This window comes from Protopterus annectens, chromosome 1.part0 (genome assembly GCF_019279795.1).
Source record: "Protopterus annectens isolate FY-2018-M chromosome 1.part0, PAN1.0, whole genome shotgun sequence".
NCBI lineage: Eukaryota > Metazoa > Chordata > Ceratodontiformes > Protopteridae > Protopterus > Protopterus annectens.
The window spans coordinates 44,194,825-44,213,096 of record NC_056725.1 but is presented as its reverse complement, the minus strand read 5'-3'; the positions used below and the strand labels follow the sequence as shown (position 1 = coordinate 44,213,096).

The window sequence follows — 18,272 nt, the reverse complement described above, 5'->3', positions numbered from 1 at the left end:
TGACTAAAGCTGCAGAAGTTAATTATTCAGTTTATGAAAAGAGCTGCAGTTGTTAATTAGTGTATGAGAACAGCTGCAGTATTTAATTACTTCATGTATGATTACAGCTGCAGTAGTTAATTATTCAGGGTATAACAAGAGCTGCAATTGTTAATTACTGAGTGTATGAGTGCAGCTGCAGTAGTTAATTACTCAGTGTATAACTACAGTTGCAGCAGTTAATTACTCAGTGCATGACTAGAGTTGCAGTACTTAATTACTCAGTGTGTGAATAGAGCTGCAGTAGTTTTTTACTCAATGTGAGTACAGCTGCAGTAGTTTAATGCTCAGTGTAAGACTGAAGCTGCAGTAGTTAATTACTCAATGTGCTAGAGCTACATAGTTACTCAGTGTACGACTACAGCTGCAGTAATTAATTACTCGGTGTATGACTAGATCTGCAGCAGTTAATGTCTCAGTGTATGACCACAGCTGCAGTAGTTAATTGCTTAGTGTATGACTACAGCTGCAGAGGTTAATTATTCAATGCATGAGTAGAGCTGCAGTAGTTAATTACTCAGTGTATGAGTACAACTGCAATACTTAGTGTATGAATAGAGGTGCAGTAGTTAGTGTATGAGAACAGCTGCAGTAGTTAATTACTCAGTGTATGACTACAACTGCAGTACTTATTTACTCAGTATATAATTAGAGCTGCAGTAGTTAATTACACAGTGTGTGAGTTCATCTGCTGTAACTAATTACCCAGTATATGAATAGAGCTGCAGTAGTCAGTGTATGAGAACAGCTGCAGTAGTTAATTACTCACTGTATGACTACAGCAGCATTCGTTACTCAGTGTAGGACTACTGCAGTAGTTACTCAGTGTATGACTACAGCTGCAATAGTTAATTACTCAACGTATGAAAAGAGCTGCAGTAGTTAATTAGTATATGACTACATCTGCAGTAGTTTATTTCTCAGTGTATGACTACAGCTGCAGTAGTTAATTACTCAGTGTATGTACACTGACCTGTACAACAAGGACCTCCAAAGTTGAAACACAAACAAACACCAATCATGACCAAAATGTCACATAGCTCACACACCAGTGTGCCACCCAGCAACAGTCTCTAAGGCAAGACAATGTACCTAACACTTATAGGTGACTCTATAGTCAGGCAAACTGATGTCCCACTCACCATGCTGAACATGAAGAAAATTACAGTCAGCTGCCTGTTGGGTTCCAGGATCCGCCACATAACACACACTCCACAACAAGTACAAATGACTCTGTCATTGTCCATGTTGGAGTGAATGAGTTGAGATGTACCTCCCTGGACTACAAGAAAAGAGACACAAAAGAGCTCTCGGTTCATGTGGCCCAGGCAGATATGACCCTAGCCCTAAGTCGCATCCTGCCTTTGCCCAGAATTATACCACAATATAAGGACAAAATGATTGACTTCAACAATTTGCTAAGCTTCTGGTGTCATTCATAGGGGATCCAATATCTGTCTGCCTGGAACGATATGATCGACGGACCACGATGCTTTGGCAGAGATGGTCTGCACCTGTCGCCCCTGGGATTCATAGGTTCATAGGTTCATAGGTTCATACTAGACTATCTGCCCGAGGGCATTTACAAGCCTAGCCCATAGTTTTGTGGCTTACGCCACCCCTTTAGTATGGGGAACTATACCCATTATGTTGCTGTGCCTCTGTTGAGCAGTGACACTGAGGTAATCCCTGGGGTATATCTGCGATCTCCCATCCATTGGTCAAGATTTCTCTTGAACAAGGCCAGCGAGGTGCTCTGCCTCACATATACCGGGATTTTATTCCACAGCATAGGGAGTCTTTGGGTGATGAATCTATCCCTCCAGCACGCCCTATTAATAGCCGTGTCGAGGTTTAAGTCTCCGCCTTGTGGCTCTGACGGATCTAGATTTTTGAGGTGAAGCATATTCATCAAATCTGGGTTTGACATGGCCTTGTATGTTAGGCAAAGGTCACCTCTGAGCAAGCGTGTGTTTACTGAATAGAGCTGGAGTTCTTTCAGTCGGGCAGCATAGGACAGATGTTTGAGACCCTTTATCCTTTTGGTGAGGAACTTTTGTGGCCTCTCCAGCTGCTGCAAGTGTCGGATCAGATACATTCTGAATGGGGCATTGTACTCAATCATTGGTCTGATGAGTGATGAGTATAGGGAGACTATGACCTCCCTTGATCTAGATGAGAATCCCTTCATGATAAGGTGGGCAATGTAGAAGGTCTTCCTAACTACTTTAGCTACATGGGTGTCGAATGACAGACTACTATCAACCTGGGTCCCCAGGTCCCTGATAACTTCTTCTGTACTCAGTGGATTGCCACCTATTTGGTAGCTAGGGGTAACCTTGTTTTTCCCCGAAGGGTATGACTATGCATTTTTGGCATTTAACTTTAGGCCATGGCTCTGGCACCAGTTATCCGCTTTCTGTGAGACCCTTCTGAAGGATATCTGTGTCAGATGTGTTTTCTACTATGGCGCAGTTTGCAGTCATCTGCAAACTTTGTCAGCCATAACCCTCCTGTGTTTGCTTGTACTGAAAAGTAGATGCCAAACAAGAGTGGGCCCAGGACTGAGCCCTGTGGCACACCACTTGTGACAGGCTTTGAGTCTGACATGGCGCCAGCAACTCTGACCCTGTGGGTTCAGTCACTCAGCCAGTTTGCAACCCATCTTGTGATGTATGGGTTAACATTTAAGCTGATGAGTTTTTCAATGATACCCGAGTGGGTATTGTATCAAAGGCCTTCGCCAGATCGAGGTAGGCTGTATGGACTGCCTTTCCTCATCAATGGCTTTGGTGACTGTTTCAAAAAGTCAACCAAGTTTAGAAGGCATGATCTGCCTTTGACAAAGCCAAACTGGGATGGATCCAAAGTCTGCAAATTCCTATGTCTTTATTTATGAGGTCCATTATGATCCTCTCCATGGCTTTGCAGATAAGGCTTGTCAAGCTAATGGGCCGGTAATTTCCAGGGTCGGTGGAGGCACCGCCTTTGTGAAGTGGGACCACAGTTGCAGTGCCACTCCTGGCAATGATCCAGAGGTAAGACGATGATTAAACAGCTGTCCTAGCTGTGGGTTTAATTCCTCGTTGAGTTCGTGGAGCACACAGCCGGGGACACCATCAGGTCCCATGGATGCTGTGTTTTTGCTTTGGAGAGAGCAGTTCTCACTTGCGTTGGAGATGTTTGGGGGCTGCAATCGCTGGTATAGATATCTCTCCTTTGGGGAGGGGAGAAGTTTGCACTGAACCTGTCAGCCAGTATGTTGGCAATGTCTGTAGGATCAGTAATCTTCACATCATTTTGAACTAGTTCTGAGCATATCTGGGAGTTTCCTCCCAGGTTTCTAACATAGCTAAAGAAGGCCTTATGATTGTCTTTTGAGTCTTTAGCTATTTTTCTCTCAAAATTTGCTTTGGATGATTTTATGAGAGCTCTTAGTTTTTACTTATAGTGATCAAGGGTGTCTTACCTTTTAAGGATTTTGCTCTATCTTGTAGTAGCTTCCTCCTTTTGTTGTAGAGTTTGTTTATGGCTGGGGTCCACCAGAGTGGACGCTTGCCTTTGGTACAAAGAGTCTTTGTTTTGCTTGGGATTGCCTTATCCATGCAGTCCTGCAGGTGCTGGTAGAAGGCATTTGTAAGTGATTCAGCGGCTTGAGTACTGTTTTCCGTCGGCTCGGGGCCTTAAAGGAGACCACACTAGTCTTTAGAAGTGTGAAGTCGGCTTTCGAGAAGTTCTTTACTGTGGTCTTTTTATTTCAGGTGGGGTGGGATGAGGACCTCTAGCGAGATTAGTTTGTGATCTGATCTCACCAGTGAGGGGTATACTTCGTGTTGAACATTGTGCTCCCATGTTCGTGATGATGAGATCAAGTATGTTTTCTCCTCTTGTGGGATGGTGACTAGTTGTTCCATGGCATTTGAGTTTATGAATTCCAGGAACTTTTGGGCTAGGGTGTTTGGGCTTGAGTAGTGTTCCCAGTCTATATTAGGGTAATTGAAGTCACCTAGTATGATGGTGTTTGGTGATACATTTATCCCTCTAGTGTTTTCAGGAAGGCCATGTGAGGTTCCTGAGTTTGTGAGGGTGGCCTGTAACATGCTACAATTTGCAGAGCAGTCTTGCCTATGGTTAATTGCACCTGGATGGTCTCCGATGCATCGTGCGTTGCCACCAGTCTTGAGGTGTGGGTGTCTTTGATGAATATGGATACCCTCCTTTCTTGGTATTGTCCGGATTTTGGGGCCGGAACGCATGATAAGAGGTAAAACCTGATAGTGCTGGGGTGCTCTCAGGAGCCTTGAACCAGGTTTCTGTCACTGCACAGACATCGATGTTCTCCATACTGAGAAGGGCCTCGAAAAGTGCATTTTGAGATTTAGACTTCTGGCATTGAGCAGCATTACCCTTAGTTTTTTCCTTTTTGTGTTCTAGGGTGGTAGGTTTAGAATTTGAGCCTTGCCTAAAAAGGCACTATGGGGTGGCAAGAGCCTTTGCCAATATCCGAATCCCAGGGTGACAGGTGCAAGCCGCCCTTGAAGCAGCGTGGCTTGTCCAGCATGTCATCCCAGGCAGACAGACATTGATCCCCTTTGAATGACACCAGAGTTTAAGCCAATTGTTAAAGCTGATCATCTTATCTCTGTATTGTGGCATCATTCTTGGTGAAGGTAGGATACTGCTCAAGGTCAGGGTCATACCTGCCTGGGCTACGTAATCAGAGAGCTCCTCAATGTCTCTTTTCATGTAGTCCAAGGAGGTACGCCTCAGGTCGTTTACACCAGCGTGGACAATGACTGAGTCATATTTGTACCTGCTGTTGAGAGACCTGAGTGCTTGCGTTATGTGGCGGATTCTAGCCCGACAGGCAGCTTACTGTGACCTTCTCCTTACTCAATCTGGTGAGCGGGACGCCAGTGTGTCTGACTATGGAGTCACCAATGACTAGTGTGTCTGGCATTGTGTTTGGCCTTAAGGGCTGTGACTGTTTGACACTCTGACTGTGAGGTCTATGTGTTGCAGGTGTTGTGTTCTGAGGTGGTGGTTGTTTGGGTGTCTGCTTTGGTGGCCTCTGCTGTTTTGGTAGATTTTTGATCAGAGCCGAGTATGTCTTTGTGTGTTTATGTGTATGATTTGAGGTTGTGATGGTACTATGTGAGACTGGGTCTATAGTGTGTGTGGTAACCTTCTCCTCCTGACTGGTCTTGCCAGTCCTATGTTGAGAGAGCTCAGCCTCCAGTTTGGCCGTATAGTTGCATCTCTCGCATGTATTTGTGTTTTGTGGGAGGAGGAGAGGGTTGTTCAGGTACATGAGGCAATTGTAACATTGCCTCAATATTCCCAGGTTCACCAGCTGAGCAGGAGAGGACACTAGCAAACTGATCCCTCGACATGCTAGAAGGACTAGACAAAAACTTTAAAAGAGATTCCGGGGACGGAGTGACCGAGAAATGGGGTTTGCCTTTTGGGGTGCTATCTATAAGAGTGCCGTATCAAGGTAATAAGTACTGTAGGAACAAGTGCTAGGTTTAACAGATAGAGAAAAGTCTACTTGGAGTCAAGTAGAGATGATCTTTTAGGTATTAGAGAAAGTGCTAGTAACAGGGATGCTTAAAGGTAAGATTGAAAAGAATGCACTCTGCAGTGTGCACTAGAGAAGTTAGATATGAAAGTAGGTAACTTGAGTTTTACCTGTTTAAAAAGTTAAGGTTTAGTGGAGAGTTACTATTTTTAAAACAGCAAGATGGACTGAAAGGGGTGGTTACTTTTGTATTTTGGTACTATGAAATACTGTAGGATGGCCAATAAATTTAAATAATTGAAGGGTGGGATTTCAAAAGTGATGGTTTTGTGATTACTCACATAAGCCAGTGAAAGTAGAGAGAAATGAGATATATGGTCAGATTAACATAAGAGGCGGCAACTAGAAAGACAGTGGTATTTAACAAGACAACTTAAATGGGTGGCAGGGAGGGGAAAAATTCTGCCTGACTCAGAACAGAGAGAGCTGTGGTCTCTTTTGAAGTTTTAATATGCTGTTAAACAGAATGCAAGCAAAACACAAGGTAAAGAAAACAAACTACAGTATTCAAAATATAGAAAGGCAATACAGAAATACAAAAAATAACAGCAAACTAACCTTTCCTTCACAGCAAAGTGTAGCAGAGTCTGGATGAGCCTTTCTGGTAAAGCAGTTAGTTAATTACTGGCTAATTACTGGTTACTGGCAAGGGCTTTTGCCACTCCTATAGTGCCTTTTACAGGCAAAGTTCAATGGATGAGCCTTTCTGGTAAAGCAGTTAGTTAATTACTGGCTAATTACTGGTTACTGGCAAGGGCTTTTGCCACTCCTATAGTGCCTTTTACAGGCAAAGTTCAAAGGACAAAACCACCACCATACAAGCATGCAAAGTCTGAAGGTAATGCTACTCAATGCTAGAAGTCTAAACCTCAAAATGCACTCTCTCGAGGCACTCCTAAAAATGGAGAACATCAATATCTGTGCAGTATCTGAGACCTGGTTCAAGGCTCCAGAGAGCACCCCTGCAATACCAGGCTACAACTCTTACCACACTTTTCGACCACCAAACCAGGATCGAAACACTAAAAGTGGAACAGTGTCCATATTCACCAAGGATATTCACACCACCAGGCTAGTTGCCCAACACAACGCATCTGAAATTCTCAATGTGCAACTAACATTAGGTAAGACTGCAATCCAAATTGTAGCTTGCTAAAGATCCCCCACCATGCCCCAAGATTCTCACTACACTTTTCTAAACATACTAGAAAATATTAAGATACAACCAAACACCCTAATACTGGGTGACTTCAACTACCCTGCCATTAACTGGGAAAACTACTTGTGTACCGACACCTTTGCCCAGTGGTTCTTGGAATTCATAAATTCTGATGCCCTGGATCAACTAATCCATTGTCCAACCAGGGGCTCCAATATCCTAGACCTGGTCATTACCAACATTGGAAACTGATGCTCCACACCTATGGTCACCCCCCCCTTTGGTCAGGTCAGACCTTAAGCTAATCACCCTTAATATCCACCTCCCACCCCCACCCCCCAGTAAGTAAACCTCCATAAAAAACTTCTCCAAAGCCAACTTCATGCTACTCAAGTCAGAAGTGACAAACTTCATGACACCCATGCAGATGGGAACTGAAAGTTCAACTTCTGAGTCCTACACTAAGGCACTGTACGAGCACATCCACTCATGCATGAATCGTGCCATCCCAAATAGAACCAAGAAGCTCTCCTCAAAAAAATGAAGCCAATCTGGTGGTCCCCTGCCATAAAGAAACTTTACAACAAAAGGAAGAAACTGTTGCAGAAAAGAGGAAAATCCCAGGATGCAAAAAACTCCCTTACTAGCCTCAGTAAGAAACTGAGATGCCTCATAAAATCCTCCAAAGCTAGCTACAAAAATAACATTGCCAAAGATTCCAAAGACAACCACAAGGCATTCTATAACTATGTCAAGAATCTAAATGGCAATGCTCATATCTGCTCTGAGTTACAACAGAATGGCATTAAATATACATTGATCCCAAGGATATTGACAATATCCTGACAGATCGATTCAGTGCCAACTTCACCCCCCTCTCATACCCTAAATGGCCCATCTCAATATACTGGAAGATTGCCAAATTCTGGTAATAATGGCCACACAGGTAAAAACGTACTCTCCAAAGAAAAGAATACAGCATCCATGGGACCAGATGACATTCCGGGTTGTGTACCGCATGAACTACAAAATGAACTAGCACCTCACCCAAGTGTCATGTTTAATCATAGCCTCACCTCAGGCTTTGTGCCCACTGAATGGCGCACAGCTACAGTTACCCCACTCCATAAGGGGGGATCCACCTTGAATCCCAGGAACTTCCACCCCATCAGTCTGACGAGCCTGATCTTCAAGGCCATGGAACATATTTTCATGGAACTTATAAACAAAGACATTGGCAACCTTCAAACACTGGACCCAACCCAGTTTGGGTTCATGAAGGGCCGATATTGTCTCCTGAACCTGATTGACTTCTTTGAATCCAAATCCATCTCCAGAGCCATGGACGAGGGTAAGGCAGTCCACACAGCCTATCTGGACCACACCAAGGCCTTTGTCACCACCCCCCACTCTGGAATCATAGATAAACTTACTAAGCTGGGCATTAATCCCTACATCACTCGATGGGTTATCCTGGGACCATTCTTGTTTGGCATCTACTTCTCTGAAGTATAGGCTAAATAAGTTTGCAGATGACTGCAAACTGGGAGCCATTATTGAATCTCCAAATGATGTAGATACTCTACAAAAGGGCCTTACAGAAACAGATGCTTGGTGCCAGAGCCATGGGCTCAAGCACAATGCCAAGAAATATATAGATATCCCCTTTGGGAAAAAACATGTATCCATGAATTACTACATAGGTGGCAGTACACTAAACACTGAAAGTGTGATAAGAGACTTAGGGACACAGGTGGACAGTGGTCTCACCTTCGATAACCACATCACCACAACAGTCAGGAAATCCTTCCATGTGGCACACCTCATCACTAAGGTCTTTTCATCCAGAAAAAAGGAGGTCATTGTCCCACTGTACTCATCCCTCATTAGACCCGATATAGAATACAACGTCCTATTTGGTATGCACTTCTCAAGACACCTGCAATAACTGGAAAGGCCACAGAAATACCTCACTAAAAGAATCACAGGCCTTAAGCAGATGCCGTATGCTGACCGCCTTAAAAAACTTCAGCTATACTCTGTCACATATCATCTACTCAGAGGCGAGCTCTGCTTAACATACAAGGCCATGTCAAACCCAGAGGTGTTGGACATGCTACACTTAAAAAAATCCCAATCCCTAAGAGCCACACACTCCAGGGATCTAAACCTTGTCATCACAATAAACAAAACATGCTGGAGGGATAGGTTCCTGACCCAGAGACTCCCCAGACACTGGAATAGACTGCCCATACATGTCAACCAGAGTGCCTCTTTGGACCTCTTCAAAAGGAACCCTGATGATTGGATGGGAGAAAGGAAATTCACCCCGGGGATCATGTCAGTCACCGTGCTAGACACAGGGGTCCAGGAAGTAAATAGTGTGGGAAGAAATAGCCAGGGAATTGTTATGGCTAGGCTTGTATAGGCCCTAGGGCTGATAGCTTAGTACCAACCTAGGACTGGAGCAGCATTGGTTACTCAGTGCATGACTTGAGATGCAGTAGTTTATTACTCAGAGTATGAGAACAGCTGCGGTAGTTAATTACTCAGTGTATGACTACAGCTGCAGCAGTGAATTACTCAGTGCATGAGTACAGTTGAGTAGTTAATTACTCAGTGTGTGAGTACAGCTGCAGTAGTTAATTACTCAGTTTGAGTACAGCTGCAGTAGTTAATTACTCAGTGTATGGCTAGAGCTGCAACAGTTAATTACTCAGTGTATGACTAGTGTTGCAGTTGTAAATTACTCAGTGTATGACAGGAGCTGCATTAGTTAATTACTATGTTTATGACTAGCGCTGCAGTAGTTTATTATTCAGTGTGCGGGTACAGCTGCAGTACTTAATTACTCAGTGTATGACTACTGCAGTAGTTAATTACTCATTGTATGACTACAACTGCAATAGTTAATTACTCAGTGTATGAATAGAGTTCTAGTTAATTAGTATATGAGAACAGCTTCAGTAGTTAATTACTCCATGTATGACTACAGCTGCAGTAGTTAATTACTCAGTGTATGACTACAGCTGCAGTAGTTAATTACTCAGTGTATGACTAGAGCAGCAGGGGTTAATTACTCGTATGACTGGAGCTGCAGTAGTTAATTACTCAGAGTATGAGAACAGCTGCAGTAGTTACTCAGTGTATGATTACACTTGCAGAAGTTAATCAGTATATGACTACAGCTGCAGTAGTTAATGGCACACTGAGTAATAAACTACTGCAGCTGTTATCATACACTAATTAACTACTGCACTCAGTAGAGTGCATTGTTAATTAGTGTATGACTACAGCTGCAGTAGTTACTCAGTTTGAGTACAGCTGCAGTAGTTAATTACTCAGTGTATGGCTAGAGCTGCAGTAGTTAATTACTCAGTGTATAACCAGAGCTGCAGTAGGTAATTACTCAATGTGTTAGAGTACATTGTTAATTACTCATTGTATGACTACTGCTGCAGTCATTAATTACTCAGTGTATGACTACAACTGCAATAGCTAATTACTCAGAGTATGAAAAGAGCTGCAGTAGTTAATTAGTATATGAGAACAGCTGCAGTAGTTAATTACTCAGTGTATGACTACAGCTGCAGTAGTTAATTACTCAGTGTATGACTAGCACTACAGTTGTAAATTACTCAGGTTATGACAGGAGCTGCATTAGTTAATTACTAAGTTTATGACTAGCGCTGCAGTAGTTTATTACTCAGTGTGTGACTACAGCTGAAGTAGTTAATTTCTTAGTATATGACTGGCGCTGCAGTAGTTAATCACTCAATGTTGTAGTAGAGTGCATTGTTAATTACTCAGTGTATGACTAGACCTGCAGTAGTCAATTATTCAGTGTATGAACAGAGCTGCAGTAGTTAGTGTATGAGAGCAGCTGCAGTATTTAATTACTCAGTGTATGATTGCAGCTGCAGTAGTTAATTACTCAGTGTGTGAGTACACCTGCAGTAGCTAATTACTTAGTATATGAATAGAGCTACAATAGTTAGTGACTGTATGAATACAGCTGCAGTAGTTAATTACTCAGTGTATGACTACTGCAGTAGTTAATTACACAGTATATGACTACAACTGCAATATGTAATTACTCAGTGTATAAAAAGAGCTGCAGTAGTTAGTATATGAGAGCAGTTGCAGTAGTTAATTACTCAGTGTACGACTACAGCTGCAGTAGTTAATTGTTCAGTTTATGGCTAGAGCTGCAGTAATTACTTAATGTACGACTATAGCTGCAACAGTTAATTAGTGTATGACTAGAGCTGCAGTAATCCCTCGGTGTATGAGAACAGCTTCAGTAGTTCGTCATTGCATGACTGCAGCTGCAGTAGTTATTTACTGAGTGCATAACTAGAGCTGCAGTAGTTAATTATACAGTGTATTAGTATGGCTACAGAAGCAAATTACTCAGTATATAAATAGAGCTATACTAGTTAATTAGTGTATGAGAACAGCTGCAATAGTTAATTACTCAGTGTATGAAAAGAGCTGCAGTAATTGCTATATGAGAACAGCTGCAGTGGTTTATTACTCATTGTATGATTAGAGCTGCAGTAGTTAATTACTCAGTGTATGACTAGAGCAGCAGTGGTTAAATTACTCAGTGTATGAGTACAGCTGGGTAGTTATATACTCAGTGTACAACTACTGCTGCAGTAGTTAATTACTCAGTGTATGAGAAGAGCTGCAGTAGTTTATTACTCAGTGCATCTCCACAGCTGCAGTCATTTATTGATTAGGGTATGGCTAGAGCTGCAGTAGTTAAGTACTCGGTATATAACTACAGCTGCAGTAGGTAATTATACAGTGTGTGAGTACAGCTGCAGTAGTTCATTACTCAGTGTATGACTACATCTGTAATAGTTAATTACTCAGTGTACAACTGCAATAGTTAATTACTGTGTATGAAAAGAGCTGCGGTAGGAAATTATTGCATGAATACAGCTGTAGTATTTAAATACTCAGTGTATGACTACAGCCGCAGTAGGTAATTACTCCTTGCATGACTACAACTGCAGTAGTTACTCAGTGCATGATTTCAGCTGCAATAGTTATGTACTCAGTGCATGACAAGAGCTGCCGTAGTTAATTACTCAGTGTATGACTAGAGCTGCAGTAGTTTACTACTCAGTGTGTGAGTACAGCTGTAGTAGTTAATTACTTATTGTATAAGTACAGCTGCAGGGGTCAATTACTCAGTGTATAACTAGAGCTGCCATTGTTAATTCCTCATTGTATGGTTACAGTAGTAGAGTTGCAGTAGTTTAGTGTAGTGTATGACTGCTGCTGCAGTAGCTATTTACTCAGTGTATGACTACAGCTGCAGTTATTTAGTCAGTGTGACCACAGCTGCATTAGATAACTACTCAGAGTATGACAACAGCTGCAGTAATTAATTACTCAGAGTATGACTAGAGCAGCAGTGATTAATTACTCAGTGTACGACTGTTGCAGCAGTAGTTAATTACTTAGTGCATGAGTACAGCTGCAGTATTTAATTACTCAGTGTATGACTATAACCACAGTAGGTAATTACTCAGTGTACAACTATACCTGCAGCAGTTAATTACTCAGTGTATGACTAGAGCTGCAGTAATTCCTCAGTGTATGAGAACAGCTTCAGTAGTTAATTACTCATTGTATGACTACAGCTGCAGTAGTTATTTACTCCATGTATAACTAGAGCTGCAGTAGTTAATTACACAGTATGAGAACAGATGAAGTAGCTAATTCATCAGTGCATGAATAGAGCTACAGTAATTAATTACTCAATGTATGACTACTGCTGCAGTAGTTAATTACTCAGTATATGACTACAACTGCAATAAATAATCTGTGTATGAAAAGAGCTGCAGTAGTTAATTAGTATATGAGAACAGCTTCAGTAGTTAATTCCTCAGTGTATGACTACAGCTACAGTAATTAATTACTCAGTGTATTACTACAGCTGCGATAGTTAAGTACTCAGTGTATGAAAGAGCTGCAGTAGTTAATTACTCACTGTATGACTACAGGTGCAGTAGTAAATTACTTAGGGTATGACTAGAGCAGCAATAGTTAATTACTCAGTCTATGACTAAAGCTGCAGTAGTTTATTACTCAGTGTGGGAGTACAGCTGCAGTAGTTACTCAGTGTATGACTACTGCTTCAGTAGTTTATTTATTGTATGAGTATAGCTACAGTAGTCAATTACTCAGTGTATGACTTGAGTTGCAGTAGTTAATTGCTTAGCGTATGACTAAAGCTGTAGAAATTATTCAGTGTATGACTAGAGCTGCAGTAGTTAATTACACAGTGTGTGAGTACAGCTGCAGTAGCCAATTACTCAGTGTATGACTACTGCTGCAGTAAATTTCTCAGTGTATGACTACAAATGCAATAGTTAATTATTCAGTGTATGAAAAGAGCTGCAGTAGTTAATCAGTACATGAGAACAGCAGAAGTAGTTCCTACAGCGGCACTAAATTACACAGTGTATGACTACAGCTGCAGTAGTTAATTACTGAGTGTATGACTTGAGCAGCAGTGATTAATTACTCAGTGTGTTAGTACAATGTATTGTTAATTACCCAGTGTATGACTAGAGCTGTAGTAGTTAGTGTATGAGAAGAGCCGCAGTAATTAATTACTCAGTGTATGACTAGAGCTGCAGTAGTTAATTACGCAGTGTGTGATTACAGCTGCAGTAGCTAACTACTCAGTACATGAATTGAGCTACAGTAGTTAGTGTATGAGAACAGTTGTAGTAGTTAATTACTCAGTGTATGACTACAACTGCAGTAGTTAATTACTCAGTGTATGACTACAGCTGCAGTAGTTATTTACTCGGTGTATGACCGGAGCTGCAGTAGGCAATTACTCAATGTGTTACTAGAGTGTATTGTTAATTACTCAGTGTTTAACTAGAGCTGCAGTAGTTAATTACACAGTGTGAGTACAGCTGCAGTAGCTAACTACTCAGTATATGAATAGAGCTACAGTAGTTAATTAGTGCATGAGAACAGCTGTAGTATAACCTAGTCAGTGTATGAATACATCTGCAGTAGTTACTCAGTGTATGACTAGAGCAGCAGTGGTTAATTACTCAGTGTACGACTAGAGCTGCAGTAGTTAATTGCTTAGCATATGACTAAAGCTGTAGAAATTATCCAGTGTATGAATAGAGCTGCAGTAGTTAATAGGTGTATGATAACAGCTGCAGCAGTTAACTACTCAGGATATGACTACAGATGCTGTAGTAAATTATTCAGTGTATGACTAGAGCTGCAGTATCTTATTACTCAGAGTGTGGGTACAGCTGCAGTAGTTAATTACTTAGTGTATGACTACAGCTGTAGTTTATTTCTTATTGTACGAGTACAGCTACAGTAGTTAGTCAGTGTATATCTAGAGCTGCAGTTAATTGCTTAGTGTATGACTAAAGCTGCAGATGTTTATTCAGTGTATAAATAGAGCTGCAGTAGTTAGTGTATGAGAACAGCCACAGTAGTTAATTACTCAGTGTATGATGACAGCTGCAGAAGTTAACTACACAGTGTATGACTACAGCTGCAGTAGTTAATTACTTAGTGTATGGCTAGAGCTACAGTAGTTTATTCAGTGTATAACTAGAGCTGCAGTAGTTAATTGCTTAGCGTATGACTAAAGTTGTAGAAATTAATTATTCAGTGTATGAATAGAGCTGCAGTAGTTAATAGGTGTATAACAGCTACAGCAGTTAATTACTCAATGTATGACTGGAACTGCAGTACATCCTTAGTGTATGAGAACAGCTTCAGTAGTTAATTACTCCTTGTATGACTACAGGTGCAGTAGTTATTTACTCAGTGTGTAACGAGAGATGCAGTAGTTAATTACACAGTGTGTGAGTACAGCTGCGGTAGCTAATTACTCAGTGTATGAATATATTTGCAGTAGTTAATTACTCAGTGTATGACTACTGCTGCAGTACATTTCTCAGTGTATGACTACAACTGCAATAGTTAATTACTCAGTGTATGAAAAGACCTGCAGTAGTCAATTAGTATATGAGAGCAGTTGCAGTAGTTAATTCCTCAGTGCATGAATACAGCTGCAGTAGTTACTCAGTGTATGACTACTGCTACAGTAGTTACTCAGTGTATGACTACAGCTGCAGTAGTTACTCAGTGTATGACTACAGCTGCAGTAGTTAGTTCAGTGTATGAGTAACGCTGCAGTTGTTAATTGCTCATTGTATGACTATAGCTTCAGTAGTCAATTACTCAGTGTATAACTACCGCTGCAGTTGTAAATTACTCAGTGTATGATGAGCTGTAGTATTTACTCAGTTTATGTCTAGAGCTGCAGTAGTTTATTACTCCGTGTGTGAGTACAGCTGAAGTAGTTACTCAGTGTATGACTGGAGATGCAGTAGTTAATTACTCAATGTGGTAGTAGAGTACATTGCTAATTAGTGTATGACTAGAGCTGCAGTAGTTTCTCAGTGTATGAGAAGAGCTGCAGTAGTTAATTTCTCAGTGTATGACCACAGCTGCAGTAGTTAATTGCTACGTGTATGGCTAGAGCTGCAGAAGTTAAATACTCGGTATATAACTAGAGCTGCAGTAGTTAATTATACAGTGTGTGAGTACAGCTGCAGTAGTTAATTACTCAGTGTATCACTAAAGCTGTAGTAGTTAATTACTCGGTGTATAACTACAACTGCAATAATTAATTACTCAGTGTATGAATAGAGCTGCACTAGTTAATTCATGTATGAAAACAGCTGCAGTAGATAATTAATCATTGTATGAATATATTTGCAGTAATTACTCAGTGTATGACTGTAGCTGCAGTAATTAATTACTCAGTGCATGAGTACATCTGCAGTAGTTAATTACTTAGTATATGACAACAGCCACAGTAGTTACTCAGTGTATGACTACAATTGCAATAGTACTTACTCAGTTCATGAGTTCAGCGCAATAGTTATATACTCAGTGTATGACAAGAGATACAGTAGTTAATTACTCAGGGTATGACTACAGGTGCTGTAGTAAATTACTCAGTGTATGACTAGAGCTGCAGTAGTGAATTACTCAGTGCATGCCTGGAGCTGCAGTAGTTTATTACTCAGTGTGTGGGTACAGCTGCAGTAGTTAATTACTCAGTGTATATCTAGAGCTGCAGTTAATTGCTTAGTGTATGGATAAAGCTGCAAAAGTTTATTCAGTGTATGAACAGCTGCAATAGTTATTCAGTGTATGATGACAGCTGCAGAAGTTAACTACACGGTGTATGACTACAGCTGCAGTAGTTAATTACTCAGTGTATGACTAGAGCTGCAGTAGTTAATTATTCAATTTACAAGAACAGCTGCAGTAGTTAATTACTCAGTGTATGACTACAGCTGCAGTAGTTAATTATTCAATGTATGACTAGAGCTGCAGTATTCAGTTACTCAGTGTATGACTACAGCTGCTGTAGTTAGTGCATGAGTACAGTTGCAGTGTTTATTTACTCAGTGTATGATTAGTGCTATAATTACTCAATGTATGACTACAGCTGCATCAGTTAACTTCTCAATGTAGGACTAGAGGTGCAGTAGTTAATTACTCAATGTATGATTACAGCTTCAGCAGTTAATTACTCAGTGAATTACTACAGTTGCTGTAGTTATTTTACTCAGTGCATAACAAGAGCTTCAGGAGTTAATTACTCAGTGTATGACTAAATCTGCTGTACTTAGTGCATGACTAACAGCTGCAGTAGGTAAATACTCAGTATATGACAACAGCTGCAGTAGTTAATCAGTGTATGACTAGAGCTGCAGTAGTTCATTATTCAGTGTATGACTACAGCTGAGGTAGTTTATATCTCCGTGTATGACTGCAGCTGCAGTAGTTATTTACTCAGTGTATGAAAACAACTGCAGCAGTCAATTACTCTGTGTATGACTAGAGCTGCTGTAGTTAATTACTTAGTGCATGAGTACAGCTGCAGTAGTTAATTACTCAGTGTATGACTAGTGCAATAGTTAACTACTTAATGCATGACTACAGCTGCAGTACCTAATTACTCAATGTATGATTACAGCTGCAGTAATTAATTATTCAGTGTATGACTATAGCTGCAGTAGATAATTACTCAGTGCCGGACTACAGCTGCAGTAGTTATTACTCAGTTTATAATAGCTGCAGTAGTTAATTGTTCAGTGTATGACTAGGGCTGTTGTAATTAAATAGTGTATGACGACAGCTGCAGTAGTGACTATAGCTGTAGTAAATTATGCAGTGTATGACTAGAGCTGCTGTAGTTCCTTAGTTAGTGCATGAGTACAGCTGCACTAGTTAATTGTTCAGTGTATGACTAGTGCAATATTTAATTACTCAGTGTATGACTAGAGATGCAGCAGTTATTCTCAGTGTATGACTGCAACTGCAGTAGTTATTGAATGTATGACTATAACTGCAGCAGTTAATTACTCAGTGTATGATTAGTGGAATAGTTAATTACTCAGTGTATGACTGCAGTTGAAGTAGTCACTCAGTGTATGACAACAGCTGCACTCGTTAATTACTCAGTGTATGACTAAATCTGGTGTTGTTAATTAGTGTATGACAACAGCTGCAGTAGTTAATTACACAGTGTATGACTACAGCTGCAGTAGTTATTTACTCAGTGTATGACAACAGCTGCAGTAGTTATTTATTCAGTGTATGACTAGAGCTGATGTACTTAGTGAATGACTAACACCTGCAGTAGGCAATTCCTCAGTGTATACAGTAAAATAGAGATCCAGGCCACCAATGGAGACAAATCTTTTAATACCACAAAGATTAGAGCTTTCATCTTGTAGCAAGATTTCATCAGATCTGATGAAGTCTTGCTACAAGACGAAAGTGCTAATCTTTGTGGTATTAAAACATTTGTCTCCATTGGTGGCCTGGATCTCTATTTTACTGTGTTTGCCGAGTTTTTACAATTTACACTGAATTCCTCAGTGTATGACAACAGCTGAAGTAGTTAATTACTCAGTGTATGACTTGAGGTGAGGTAGTTAATTACTTAGTGTATGACTACAGCTGCAGTAGTTAATTACTCAGTGTATGACATCAGCTGGAGTAGTTAATTACTAAATGTAGGACTATAGCTGCCATAGTTAAATACTTAGTGTATGACTAGAGCTGCAGTAGTCAATTCCTCTGTGTATGACTACAGCTGCTGTAGTTAGTGCAAAAGTAAAACTGCAGTAGGTAATTACTCAGTGTATGACTAGTGCAATAGTTAATTACTTAGCGTATGACTAAAGCTGCAATATTTAATTACTCAGAGTATGACTACAGCTGCAGCAGTTAATTTCTCAGTGTATGAGTAGAACTGCAGTAGTTAATTACTCAGTGGTATGACTGCAGCTGCAGTAGTTAATTACTCAATGTATGACCAAAGCTGCAGTAGTTAATTAATCAGTGTATGACTAGAGCTGCAGTAATTACTCAGTGTATGAGTACAATAGTTAATTACTC

At 40.7% G+C, this 18,272-nt stretch overlaps 1 long non-coding RNA gene across 2 annotated transcripts in view; it reads right to left on the bottom strand.

Moving 5' to 3' along the window:
• LOC122810443 overlaps positions 1-18,272 on the bottom strand; it is a 262,826-nt gene that overhangs the window by 157,869 nt on the left and 86,685 nt on the right. The window lies entirely within an intron of this gene.